This window comes from Camelus ferus, chromosome 3, assembly GCF_009834535.1.
Source record: "Camelus ferus isolate YT-003-E chromosome 3, BCGSAC_Cfer_1.0, whole genome shotgun sequence".
Classification (NCBI taxonomy): Eukaryota; Metazoa; Chordata; class Mammalia; order Artiodactyla; family Camelidae; genus Camelus; species Camelus ferus.
Genome location: NC_045698.1, coordinates 12,985,502 through 12,999,879, shown reverse-complemented (window position 1 = coordinate 12,999,879; position 14,378 = coordinate 12,985,502). Strand labels below are relative to the sequence as shown.

The 14,378-nt window shown below is 38.1% G+C and overlaps 1 long non-coding RNA gene across 1 annotated transcript; it reads right to left on the bottom strand.

Annotated features, from left to right (window-relative positions):
• Window positions 1-1,538: 1,538 nt before the first annotated feature.
• LOC116659739 lies at window positions 1,539-8,611 on the bottom strand. The gene is made up of 3 exons (XR_004315075.1): window positions 8,212-8,611; window positions 5,263-5,265; window positions 1,539-1,549 (listed from the first exon to the last, which is right to left on the bottom strand). It is a non-coding gene; the product is annotated as an uncharacterized LOC116659739 (long non-coding RNA).
• Between the last annotated feature and the right edge of the window lie 5,767 nt (window positions 8,612-14,378).

Here is a 14,378-nt window from a genome sequence, read left to right as displayed (position 1 = left end):
ATCATTTTGCCCCAAATACCCTTTTATTGAAGTTGCAATTATTTAGCTCCATTCAGTTCTACTTTAAAAAACTTATCTTTCATACAAAACACTCTGCATATAAAAGACTTGTCTCATAACTTACACTCACAGAGGAGTCTTTTCCCTAGCAGATGAGAAGAGAAACTCACTAGCATAGAGACCATTTTGAACCTTCTTTGTCCCAGGTCAGCTGTTTTTGTCTCTGTTATCTGATTTGATATTCACAATAAACCATTATCTCAGTTAATCTCTGTAATAATGCTAGGTTTTAATACCTCCATTTTATATATAAAATCCATGCATTTAGAGTTTAAGTTGCACAGAAGAGCACATACTGTAAAGTATTACAAAGTCTGAGATCAGGTCTATGATCAATACTGACATCTTTTAGGAAAACAGTTCATTTAGAGATGCAATGAAATACACAGACATGAGCTTGATTTGGACGTGAGCCTTTTCATGAACTTCCCCAACGCTGCCTCCATGTATAGACTATTTTGTTAATCAAGGGTAGAAAATCCATTTGTAGAAATCATCTCTCAAGAAGTTATGTATTAGGATGATTTGCCTTCCAGGGGTCCTTTCATACAATTCCAGCAAGAGGAAGATGTCACACTGCCAAAGCCTCGACTGGGCCACATAAGCCCAAGACCAGCTGCTTCTATTTTCTTGTTTTGCATCTGTGTCTAATAACCCATGCTTGACTTTGATGCAGTCATTGGCAAGTTAACGTTTCTCCAAATCCAGGGTTTAACCCAAGAATAAAGTTTCAGGCTTTGTATTTTTAAGAACTTAACCCATTTTCCCCACTTAAACCTCCTTATCTCGCTTAACGTAACTACGTGTGACTCAGCATTTCCCTAGTACTGATGTACGTCGTTTGTTCAGGTAATTCACACGCCATCTATCCTACATTTGTTCCATTTCTTCCTCAACACTGAAAGACACTTATAAAATTATTCTTATGGTAGTTTATCCTGTTAAATCTACTCTGATAGGCAATGTTTCATGACTATGGTCTTTTATCCTCACTTAGACTTCATATCATCTATAAATGGGATATCATCTCATCCATTTATTCCCTCAGGAAACTTATTGAAAGCCTAGATTTTTTCAGACACTGGAAGGAACTACAGATTAAAAGGGATATGAATATTATTCCCAAATTCATGTCACAATGAAGAAGAAAATATGAGTAATAATAATCATAATCATAAAATTAAAACAATAACCATCATTTCTTGCATCTACTATGTTTCAGATACGTGGTAGAGGCTAGAATTCCAACACTAATTTTCCAGCATCCTAAGGTGGTTCCTCAATTCCTCTAGACTTTGTTTATCATTCAGTAAACAGTGAGAAAGTGAAAGTTGTGTGTACAGGACACCTGGGAGGGGCCTGTCAAGAAGGGGGCAGGGAGAAATTGAGGACTTTAAGGGAAAGTTCTCATATGTGCAGAGTATATTTTAGATCTTTTTTTTTTCTCAGTGATTTCTGCACATTCTTTTTAATCTATCTCAACTATGTTCTTATTACATTGCACTTCCCTTTTAACATAAAATACAATGTTATACATTAAAAAATTACTATAAAATATTGACCAAAACAGGGTCTTCAGAATGCCACTGAAAATCTCTCTATAGTTGCTATTTAGAAATTATTTTCTTTAATTGCAATTATTGACTACTATCCCAACCATACAGCTGTCTTTATCGCTCTGCTTTATGTGTAAGCTATATATGATATATATGAGACTTGTCAAATCATTTACTTTCATCTCTGACATTTCTTAAGTCTGTCGGTCTCATAAAAGAAAATTTAAGTTCTCAGTGATTATTATCTTCTTATTTTACTCCTATACAAGTATTTCTTCACAAATGCTTAGAATTCAATTTCTATGAGGTTTTCTGTGTTTGAGTCAATGCTACAATCTCGTACTTAGGAGAGCGTCTGGCACAAGGCAGGTGCTCACCTACTGGTTGTTGAAATAAATGAAGCAATGATCGCTTGCCTGCATTAAATTTATTCTGGAGCAAAGATGGTACCTGATCTAAGGGCACTGAAATGTATCTGCTGGTTCATTTTCAAAATTAGAATTGCTTGTGTTCTAGAAGGTTCTGGTTCAGAAAAATCAAAGAGGTAATCTCACACTTGAATTGCAAATGATATAAAAGCATAGTAGGCAAGACAAGCCCTGTATAGGAAGACCATGGACTAATAGACAAGCCAAGAAAATCCCGAACTTTCTTCTTGCCACTGACTGTGAGCCCAAACCCAGTAGCAATGATAGACTTTATTCCTCCCTAGTTTATTCACATAGGCATATCAAATTCGGACTCTTAGTCTCTAAACATTTAAAGCAAAGCTCTTTATTATGATGAAGTGAAAAAGAAAGCATATCGAATCAAAAGCCCACCGCCAATCTACTTTTTCCTGAGTTTTTAATCCACGTTAATGGAATGTCCAGTCCTACTGTTTGTGGCTGACACTAGACTACACATCGTAGCTTCTCTGAGGTCTTGCTTCATTTACTGTTTAAGGAAAGTCAGAGAGTCCAGTGTCTTAAATGATCATCTGAACAAGGAATACATGCATTCAACCATTCCAATCTGTAGCAAGGGCTCAACTTTTGTATTGCATTATCTGAAATAGAGTTTATTTCTTACTGACCCATTGCTCTAAAAGTTCCTGTTATGAAAATGAGTCTTTCTTTTTAGTAAGATTGACTCTGCTAACATTGGGCGTTAATACATTTTTCAGGAAATGTGGACAAAATAAGAATATTATTTTCATAAGAGAGTATTTAGAGAAATGACATTTGCACTTTCCAGCTCATTTCTAATGGAGGATAATCTCATAAAGAACTCTATGTATTTTTCTACTTGCAAGTGTCCTTCTAATTTGCAAAATCTGTAAAAGCATATGTATAGCGTTTGGAATTCATATTTTCAGGTCCTCTCTGTAATGAAGAATGTAGTTAATCAGGGCCAGTGGAACAAATTAGGTTCTCACACAACCACTTCAAGGCGTCCAGGCTCTTGTTCAGAATACTTAACTTCCTTTTTAAATCTGAAAAATCTTTCCTTCAAAAAGAAAACGAAGGACAATATGAGCTAAAGATTTCTTCCTCTCTCTCAAGCAGCATGTCATAGTATTGGTTTGGAATGTCCCTTTTAAAACTCTTTAAAATGTTTTTTATTTCAGTAGCCTTTAAAAGTCTTTTTCACCCCCAAGTAATTTTAAAAACATTAAATCATTTAAAAATTCAGTATTCCTAAAACACTTTTGTAGATACATACCATGATATTTTTTTTCTTGGCTTGGAGTCCAGTTTTATAGATTTTAGATGGGAGCATCCAACTATGAACTAGTTTATCTCAGTCCCTGGAAGCATTCTGGAGACTCCTTTCCCATCTCAGTGAACTTTTCACTCCTGAATTGTCACTATAATGATACATTCTAATCTCTTCCAGGAAATGAATCCTGACAGTCTGCCACAGGCACTGAGATTGTAAACATTATTAGTCAGTATCTCATTTGAAATGTTTTGTTATCCTAAGCCTTCACCAAAAATTTTTAAAAAAAGCATTATTTGGAAAAGACAATAAGTTAATGAAGTCAGAGGAAAAAAGTAATTATTAACTTAAATTATATATATTATAACCAAAGCAGCTGTTTGAAAAAAACATTTTATAAAACTTTACAAACACTTAATTTATTTTTTAATACATCTCTTAGTCTCTTTGGATGGTTATAAATATAGTTTTGTAACTAATACTACAAACTCAGAGGGTCACCTTGACAGAGTTGAGAGCTTTGATGTTTAGTGAAACATTTTGATATCGGCATCTCTAACTATTGACCTTATTACTTGCTTACCTGTCTCCAAGCAATCTGAACTTTATTTTCTTCATCGATAAAACATACCTCACAAAGTGCCCATAAACATGGAAATTTACACTTTTAAGTATCAGTGTGTCTTTTTGTAGTCAGCTTCACTTATCAATTGGCTGTTTTTGCCTTTGCTTTTATTTTCCTTATACATTTTAGAATTGATGAAATAAAATTCATTGTTTAAGGCAAAATAAGAAAAAAATTAAATGTAATTTTTTTTCTGCCTCTTTGGGTTTTTTCCCTCTCCTCCGGTGTGCACTGTATACCTGCATTATGCATTAACCAGATCTCAGTGGCAGGAAAACCTGCTCACCTATAAAGAGAAATTTTTCTTCTTCTGACACCAGCCATGTAACTCCTTAGAAGACAGCATTCCTTTCTCAATCCTGTAAGGGGTCATGATGACCCAACACTGGCCTTGTACATGTGGACACCTTTGGTGAACTTTATGTGCAATGCCAGTGTATCATTTCTCTTAAAGACAGCAACTGGTATGAAGCAGACAGAGTCAGACAACCTGGGGAGATACTGGGCTGCAGCTAGTGGGGGTTCTTAGTTTAAATACTTACTCCTGACCTTACTAGTGTTACTAACTATATTATTTGTAATATATTTACATTATTATTTCTTGCATCACCAACGTGTGACTGAGCCTCCAATAAAAATAATGATGACTAAATGACTTGAAATGATTGACCAAATATATAATTCTATAAGATCAATAGTTATAAGAGTGTAACTCTGGATGTGGGAAGAGGGAACCATTTCCTGGATGATAACAGACAAGCAGTCCAGAGACTTTGGGTGACTGTTAACAGGGCCTAAACCAGTAATAGCACGTTGAGTGGATCATCAAAAAAAAATCCTTATCTCACCTGGGAATGAGCATTTCTAGGGCCATGGGACAAATGGGTCACAAAATGCCTCCCAAGCGTTGGTCAAAATTAAGACCAAAAGGCAGGGGATTGTAAACTAAAGAATGTTGCCCACCATCTATTTCTACACGAATCAAGCCATTAGCCACTACAATTGCTGACCTACAATATATCCTGAAAGGAATTCAGGGCAAATATCAGGACGAGGCACTGTGCGCTCTGGGAAAACTGGCAGAACAGAACTTCAGATGCTTAGATACTTTCAGGAAAAGATGCTATGAACCCAGTTTCTTTTATCGTCCCATACATAAGGAATCACTAACACCATTAACTAAGATAGCTGTTCCTTGTGAATAGCAGTAACTTTATACCAAGATGTGTGCTTGATGCATATACTTCTTTGCCAAAATGATATATACACTAGCCTCCCTCATTACCTCTTTGGAACAGTCCTCAGAGCTTTATGAAAGACTGTCTCCCAAGTTATAATCCTCAGGTTGACTCGAGCAAATTTTCCATTTCTTTCTTAAATTGACAACTGATTAAGGTTTTCGTTGGCAGAATCATCCTGTCGATTTGTGCAAAAAGTCCTGAGTGGTTTCAACTGCAATTGGGTTGAACCCATAGATCAGTTCAATCTCTGGGCAACTGACATTTAACAATATTAAGCTTCCATACTGAACTTTCCATGTTTAAGTGTGGTACCTCCCCATTTATTACATCTCCTTTGATTTATTTCATCAGTGTTTTGTTATGTTTAGCACATATACAGATCGTGCCTGTATTTTGGAAGATTTATACCTATTTCATGTATTAATACTTCTGGTAATCATTCTTTTAAATTTTATTTTAATTTCTAATTATTCATTGCTAGCATATAGAAATATAACTGGCATTGAATATTAACTTAATAATTGACCATCTTGCTAAACTCACTTTTTGGCATTAGTATCTTTTTGTAGAGTCTTAGGATTACCTGTATAGACAATTTTTTAAGTCTCAGCTGTTACTCTTGACTTTCTGGGTTTCCAATGACATGTATTTTAGATCATTTAATTTTATATCATATTTCTTGGATGTTCTGGTCATTTCTTTTTTTTTACAATTTTCTGTGTGTATTTGTTTGTATAATTTCGATCTGACCTATCTTCAATTTCACTGATATTACCTCTGATGTGTCAAGTCCACTGGGTAGCCTGTCAGAAGTCTTCTTCCTTCCTTGTTAATGTGTTTTTACATTTGATTCTTTCTTACAGTTTCTGTATATCTGCTGAAATTACCCAGTGGACCACGCATACAAAAATTCTCTTTTGCACAAGAGACTTTAACATTTTCATTAGAATTATTTTAAATTTCATTTTTGATGTCACATCTGTTCCTGGTTTTTTCTTGTTTTCTTCCCTGGGTGATGTTTTTTGCTTAGTTTTTTCCATCTCTCATATTTGTGTGTGTGTGCGGATAGCAGGTATATTGTCTTGAGCAGTAGATACTGAAGCAAATTAATTGTTATGAGTACAATGGGCACCTTTTCCTTCTGCTGCAATTTCAGTGTGACAGGTGGAGTCAATCTAGTCAGAAGTTAAGATGGGGCTTTGATTTCATCTTGCTGTATTTACCCTCAAGAACCACAGGACTCAAATTCTTCTAACATTACCTTATCTTTAGAGGTGAGACTGGTTTCCAGGAGGGTTCCTCCCTCCTAAGAGCCACTCCACTTTTGATTTAGGTCTTCTCTGCATCACGCCTTAGAGGATCCCTCTCCATGCTCTTTCTCTTCTGCAAGCAATGTTGATACTACTTCTTCCTGGATGTTTGTTAATCTGGTGGTGGTTTTGGAGGAGAAGGAGAAGAAGTCTTTCCTATCATTCTGCTTACTCTTCAGTCTCAGGGAGAACTGAGTCCCTGGGTCACAGGGATGGGACCTTCTCAGCTTTAGACCTGGTCCCTGGCTGTGGCTCTGGACCCAACCTCTTTGCCTGCTCCTCACCACTAGTAAGGTTTTAATATTTTATTTTATTTTCCTTGATGCGATAGTTTTTCACCTGTGCCCTAAAAGCAAGTTCTGTTTTTCTTTCCAAAGTGTTTTGGAACTCTATTCTGTAGAAGAGATAGGGAGAAAAGGCCAAGTGGTGCTCCAGACCCTTCCCACAGTAACTGGGATTTTCTTCTCCAGTCCTTTGCTGCTAGGGAAGGGATACAGGACCCTCATCCTGCCCCCAGTCTTATTAAGAGGAACCTATAATTAATAATTAATAATTAATTCCTTTGTTTTCCTGATCACATGTGGTTCTGTATTTTCTTACTAGGTCACACTCAACTCTTTGTAATTAATTTAAAATTTTAGTTGAGTTGTTCTTATCAGTGTCTGGCAGCATCTTCCCCGTGTAAGCAAATGCTCACTTCCTAGTCTCTCCCCAGAGGTGATGGATTAGCTGTTGGCTCTGCATCATCAAGCTCCTTGACAAGTTCAAGAAAAGTTGTGAATCCACTGACTGTCCATAGGGCTTGTTGTGTTGTGTTGTGTTGTTGTTGCTAGGGCAGGAGTAATGTTCTCTCCAGCTTTCTATTTCCTAAACTGAGCTGGAGTTTTGCAACCCTTAAGCAAGTACATTCCAAAACACCAAAGAAAATAACAGATAAGCAAGGTGAATAACACCTTTATGATCTGACATAGACCTTCCAGACACAGATTCATTTCCTTCTTCTCCTTTACAACTGAATATTTTAAGTCTCATTGCCTCCATTTCATGTCACACATACGTGCGCATCAATCCAATTCAATTTTTAATCTGTTCGGTTTTGTCACTGAGATAATTGACATTGTCACTATAAACCACTACGTGCAATGAACATTTGTCATTTGCATCTTACTTGATCTCTCAGCAACACATGACACTGCTTAATCATCTCCTTCTTTACAAAAGTCTTTCCTCCCTTAGCTTCATGACCTCAGGCTTCAAGTTTTCCATCTACATCTCTGTTTGCTACTTCTGAGTATCTTCTGCAGACTAATATTCTTCTTCCTCCTCTAAGACATTAAATATTGGAGCCCCTGAACACTGGAATCAACGTCCTGTTATTCTTATTTATTCTATAGCTTCAATTGCTCTCGTTACACAAACTATTTCCTAATGTATGTGTCTGATACAGGCTTCTATTCATAACTCTCATTCACCTTTTCTCCCACCTTTATTGAGGTATAATTGACAAATAAAATTGTGAGATGTTTAAAATATACAATATGATTTTTTATATATAGTAAATACATACATATACATAGTAAAAAGATTCTCCCCATTGAATTAATTAACATATGCCTCACCTCATATATTTCCTTTTTTCTTTTTTTGGTAAGAACATTTAAATTCTACTCTTGTAGCAAATTTCAATTATACAATTCAATGTTACCACCTATAGTCACCATGTTGTACATTAGACCTTCAGAACTTACCCATCTTATTACTGAAAGTTTGCACCCTTAACCAACTTCTCCCTATTTCCTCCACCCTCTAGTGCCTGCTGCCACTTTCTGTTTTTTTTTTTTTTTTTCATAGCTCTCATTCTACTCAATATTCCTATCTGGATGAGTTTAAAGCATCTGAAATGTAAAGTGTTCTCAACTCAATTTGTGCCCCTCTATCCTCAGTCACTAGTGAGCTCCCATTGAGCTGTCTCTACAAGCTAGACTTCTTGGAGTTACACTTAGCACACTGATGATGATCAGAGAGGTCTGTACCCACCTGCTGGGCAGTTTACTCATTGCCCTCTGATCCTGCTTATGCTCAGTCCCAAATATGCCACTTTCATTTGCAGTGATCTTTTGGTAGGGGTCCCATCTTTAGAACCTAGTTGGTCTAACAGAATTTAACTTTGGCCACACAGTCACTTGATATCCACAGTCAAATGAGCTGTCTCAGTCACTACTGAGCAGGACACCAAGAGCTGGTTTTCAAGTTGTGTATACTTAGATGTTACTGATGATGTGCTTTGCCTGAGAATCCGAGGAGTTCTATGTTGCAATCCTCCTATTGGGATGGGGCTGACTTAAAATTCACACAAGCACCTTCCCCATCACCAGGTATCTCTAGTACTAGAGTGTCTGCCTGATCTTATGGCTCAAGCAGCAGTTGTTTTTGTCCCACGGCCTGGATTTGCTGCAGAATTCTTTCCTTATCTGGATCCAGTTCAAAGCTGGCAGACCTGCGCGTCACTAAGTGAATGGGTTGGAGAAATGCAAAATAAGCTGCCTTCTGAACATACTTCCCACACATCAGACTTCTTTCTTGGTGGCAGGCAGGTTGCAATGTCCTATATTTATATGTCCTTTATGGAGAAGATATCCCAGCATCCTTCAGCCCACTGGACCCCAGGGTACTTAACTTATATGGTAGGCCTTAAATCTCTATAGGATTTATTTCTTACCTTCTCAAATATCTGTCCTGAAGCTTCCCATACACGGGTCACATCGTCACATCTTGCTCATCAACTCACATGTTGGTAGCAGTGGGGTGGAGCAATGTGTTCTGCAGAATTTGCAGACGGTTCGGTTCCATTGAACTATGATATGACAGAGGGCAGGGTTGTAGAACAGCCCACAGGCCATGCCAATTCAGAACCAGCATTCAGCAGTCCTTGAAAAGTCTTTCCCCGGTGCATAATTATATGACTAAAAGGCGATAGATCCCTTGAGGGCCTGACTGGGAGGATCACTTCATAGTGCATTTGCTGTGATGTTGCAAGGTCTTTTCTCATAGACTTTCAGCCTCTCCCTCAATAAGTAGGTGAGTTCTGAGTCGGAAAACATATTTAGAGCTAGGTAGGAAATCATGGCTCTTAGTCTGATTGTATACATGACTTGTGAATGGAGTGTCTTCTGGATCCTCTCTTGGAACAAGGTCAGCATGTAGGGTGCACACTCTGGCATGAGCATTTTTTGACCCATTTCTCTACCATATGGCATTTATACTAAGTGTGAACAATTGCTTTTTCTAAATTTCAAAGAATCATCCTAGCATCATATTAGTAACATGTGTCACTGAACCACACTGACTCCATTTTGTCAGCTCCATTTTAGGCCCGTAGTACTTACCCCTTCCCCTCTCTGCACAGCTGAGCTTTAGCCTGCTCACAGGGGTGGGCCCGAGCCAGATAAGTTCCCTACCAACTTTTAGCCTTGGCTTCACTGGATATGGAAGCTGGAAGAGTGCCCTTTGCCGATGCAAGTGGTTCATGGTCCTGAGGCCCCTGGGGGCAGGAAAAAACCCCAGTTCCAGCCTGTGTGGACAAGTTTCTCACTTGGTAGTCAGATTCTATTTTTAACTTTGGCTCCTTTAAACTCTCTGTACCCCTTTCAGGGATGTGGGTGCAGCTGTGAATGCCTCCAGATCATCTGCCCGCCTGATCCTTCTAAACTGTATGTAAGTCACGCACAATAAACTTTTTTAATTGCACTTGATGGAGTTGCCCACTGCATTTCTTGATCTCAAAGTTCCTTCCCAGTTCAGAGGATGCTATTCAATATCCCTGCTGCTCAACATAACATCTTCAAGGTCCTTGCCAAGATGTTAAATCTGGATTGCAGGACTACTCTAATGTCTATAAACTCCCTCTTCTCTAACTTAATATCCTGCATCCCTTTGAAAACATCTCGGGATTTCTTCCCACATCTGCTGCCCCAGATCTTGCGGACACATATTAGAAATCACTGCAGCTTCTTCCATGTGTAATCCTTCTCTTCCCTTAGACAGCTCAGCTTCTTGTCATCCATACTATGATGAGGTAAAACCGTTGTTATTGATCAGATTGACAGAAGAGAGGTAGGATACATTTTGAGAAGTGTGAACTTTGTCTTGAAAGGCCCCTGCCTGACTTAAGTATTTTTTAATCTTCAAGCAAGAAGGAAGGGCCAGGAGGAAGGGGAGGCAAGTGAGGTGCCAAGAGGAGCTTAGGGTCCTAGGAGATCCTGCATTTGCACATCCTTGAGAGTGAGTCCTCCTCAAATCTTGCTCCCTAGGTACTTCAGTTGCCTGACCCCAGTGATGCAAAAGGAGAAGCACTATCTAACAAAGGTGAGTGTGTCACTCCCCGGTGGATTCAGTGGAATCTTGCTAGATCAAGGGTCTCAAGAGTATTTACCCAAATACCCCCTTCTCAAACCTCATGGACCCACACCCTTCCTGTTAGGCCCCTGAATTTAGTGTAAGAGAAATGCTAGGGCTCAGAGCTCAACCTTCCGTGAAGCTCTGCTATTTTTTTTTTTTATTATTAAATTCTGAGCCAAATCCCTCATTTTGTTTGTCTTCTAGCTGCAAGGAATTAAGGTTTCCTTGAGTATTTCCCAAAAGAATCTCTGCTTTCAGTTTCTCTTGAAATGGTGACTTATCACCCACAGCCTGTCACTTTCTGTCATTCATGATTCAACAGTACTCAGCAAGAGTCACCCGATGCCACTGTCTGTATGTGTAATTTCTCTCATATTTCTCAGGTGATAGAGATACTGTATCAGCAAATAAGATTCTTTCCATCTAAGTTTACCATGAAAATATAATTCAACAATTTTACTGCCTATAACATGCCAGTTTCTATCCATACTTCACTTACCATCATCCGTAACGGAGTTCTTAGTGCCAGCCAAAGGGTTAGTAATGTCGCCGTAAGATTCTACTTCCTGCATCCCCTGTTGGTAATAACTGTCTTGGGTCAAGTTCCCCAGAAACAAATACTAAGGTGAATAAGTTCATGCAGGAGTTATCCCAGAGTGATCTTGGGAGATACACCACTTAAGAAAGTGAAGAAATCAAGATTAGACACACAGAGACATTGTTAGATATGAGTTGCTACCAGAAGGGGTGTAACCTTAAGCAAGGCAGTCTCCTAAGGCAGAACGTAATTCCCAGTGAGAAACAGAGATACGAGGCATCAAAACCACATGATTCCACCAGCATCTGAGATGACTGTGCTGGTCATGAAGAAGGGATATGGGCAGACCACTCCAGTTTCCACTGAAGGGTATACATCCTTTGATTAAGATGACTGTCACTGCCATATCCAGAGTGGACTGAAACAAGATCACATTTTCATTAACTTCGTGTTTCTTCTGGGGAAAGGTGGGGGGCGATTATATTCAAAGACAACAGCTGAAAATCTCTACAGATTTTAAAACAAAGATATGGGCAATAGAAAATGTTCAAGTACCAAGTGATACAGCTTTTGGTCTCACAAGATGCCTTTGGGTGCAAGGTGGTTGTGCCCGTTGTACCTTTCAGTAGATTTTGAACTCTGAGCTTGTTTGAAATGAGCATGCCACACTGTGCTCTCACCTGCTAGAATATATGCACGGAATGTGAAGCAACAACTCAACACTGGTCTTCCTCTAACACGATAAATCTGCATGTTAGACAGATAGATAGATGGATACATAGATAGATAGACAGATAGAGAGAGAGATCTCTGACTAATTTCTAGTTTTGCTGAAACAAATTCTCAGTCTACCAGGTAGCTTGCACGGTGCATATAGGGCTACAGTTTGTCCTGGTCCATGGCTCCACTTCTGTGAAAATAGAGGTCGCTCTATTGGAAAAAGTCAAAGCATCCTGTCTTGAGTTTTTCATCCCCAGTCCAAGGATTACTATCACCAGTATGTCAGAATGTTTTTTAAAAAATATTACAGCTGTTGAAAATTGTGTGTTGCTTTTGAATAACAACAACAACAACAAAAATCTTTGGTTTCCTTGATTTTTCAGAAGCCCCTGTTAACCACTCATTTATGAGGAAGAATGCTTGAATAATCCTAGCGCTAAATTTGGGACTTTTGTCCTTGAAATCCTAACTAAGATTAAAAGGAATTAAATCACATTAAATACTTAGATGCAGTTCCTACCGTGTACAAAGGGATTGATAAATGGAGGAAGCCCTTCCTAGTAAATATTTGCTGTCTAAATGATGTGTTAGGTCATGGATGGTTCCGAATAGTTACTCCACGTTGGGATGGAAACTTCTGAGGTTAAAGCACAACCCATCTTTCCCTGAATTGAGAATCAATGTTTAAAAAAAAAGTAGAATTAGGCATCAGATGGGGAGCAAGATATCAGCTTTACTGAGAGACTGATGATCTGAGGATACAGCTTCAGTCAGGCCCCGGGTGGCCTTCCTGAGACTCAGTCCCTGACTTGGATTCAAGTGCTACCTAGTTTTGGGGAAGAGAGGTCTTGCTCTAGTTGCCTGACGGCAGAGACATGGAACAGAACAGATTCACTCTGGAGGCAGGAAGACTCAGTGGAGGGAAGCCACAGGCCACAGAGGACTCAGCAAACATCACGCCTCCTCCTCGCCCAAGAGGAACTGCACCAGTGAAACGTCGGGCTCCTGCCAGAGGGACAATCAGATGAGTGATGTGGTTTCCTTCCAGGGAGGAAGAGAGTATAGATAAATCAAAAATGACAAAATGTTACTCCAATATTGTCCCCTCCTGGGAAAGAACAGTTTGCTCATGCAAACAATAAAAGGTAAGTAAAGTTTTCCTTTAAAAATGATCTTGAAAATGGAGCTGTCATTTATATCTAATACTGAGTCAAATTGTCTCTGAGCATCCATGCGGTAACATTTCAGAAATATCTCAAAATATATAATAAATGGTAAGATAGATAAATGGAAGAGACAAAATTTTAATATAGGAAAACTAATGATCTATTGCCATCCTAATTGCTATGTTATGTGTCATTTTTTTTGCATGGTTTGTGTTTTTGAAAATATTTCCAAGAAAATAATTGCTCCACATGTAACATTAATTAGAAGTTGCAGATGCATATTTAAAGACTATCCTGTTAGGGAATACAACAATTTTTTTTGAAAACCCAACAACATATATAGTGCATGGTGGTAAATCATAAATCTATTCTTGGCACAGCATTGTAAGTTAGGAAATTCCATAGTTTATTCTTAAAGTGTCAATATATTTGAATAGACAGATATTAAAGCTATGAATCATGCTGTGAGCTAGATTAAAATTAAATAATTTCAACTAATAAAATATTTATTTCCAGCTCATTTTTTAAAAAATAGACTATCTCATAATAAAAATAACTTGAAGGCTGCTTTACAATGGTACTTACACTGGTTTTAGCTGAATTTGCAGTAGGATGTGGAAGGAAAAGATATCAACAAAAAACAAATGTGAAAAAGCATTCATTGCTCTTGAGAAGGTCAGAATTTCAATATGAATTTTGGGAGACATGTTAAAGGGAGTATCTTAATTATTGAAGCAGAAAGATTCAAATTTACTCCCAAAATGAAAGAGAAGGTAAATTGTGATTGTTAAGCTGGCCATCCTCTAAATTGTTTTCATCCACAGCTGTGTAGAAAGTTGGCTTTTTTATTTATTAAAAAATATAAAATGTAGCCATCAAAGTAACAGGAACACTCATTCATTGCTGGTAGGAATACAAAATGGTAGAACCGCTTAGGGAGACATTTTGGCAATTTGTTACAAAGCTAAACATATTCTTACCATATTCTCCAGCAATCACACTCCCAGGTATTTACCCAAATGAGCTGAAAACTTATGTCTTCACAAAAACCTACACATAAATG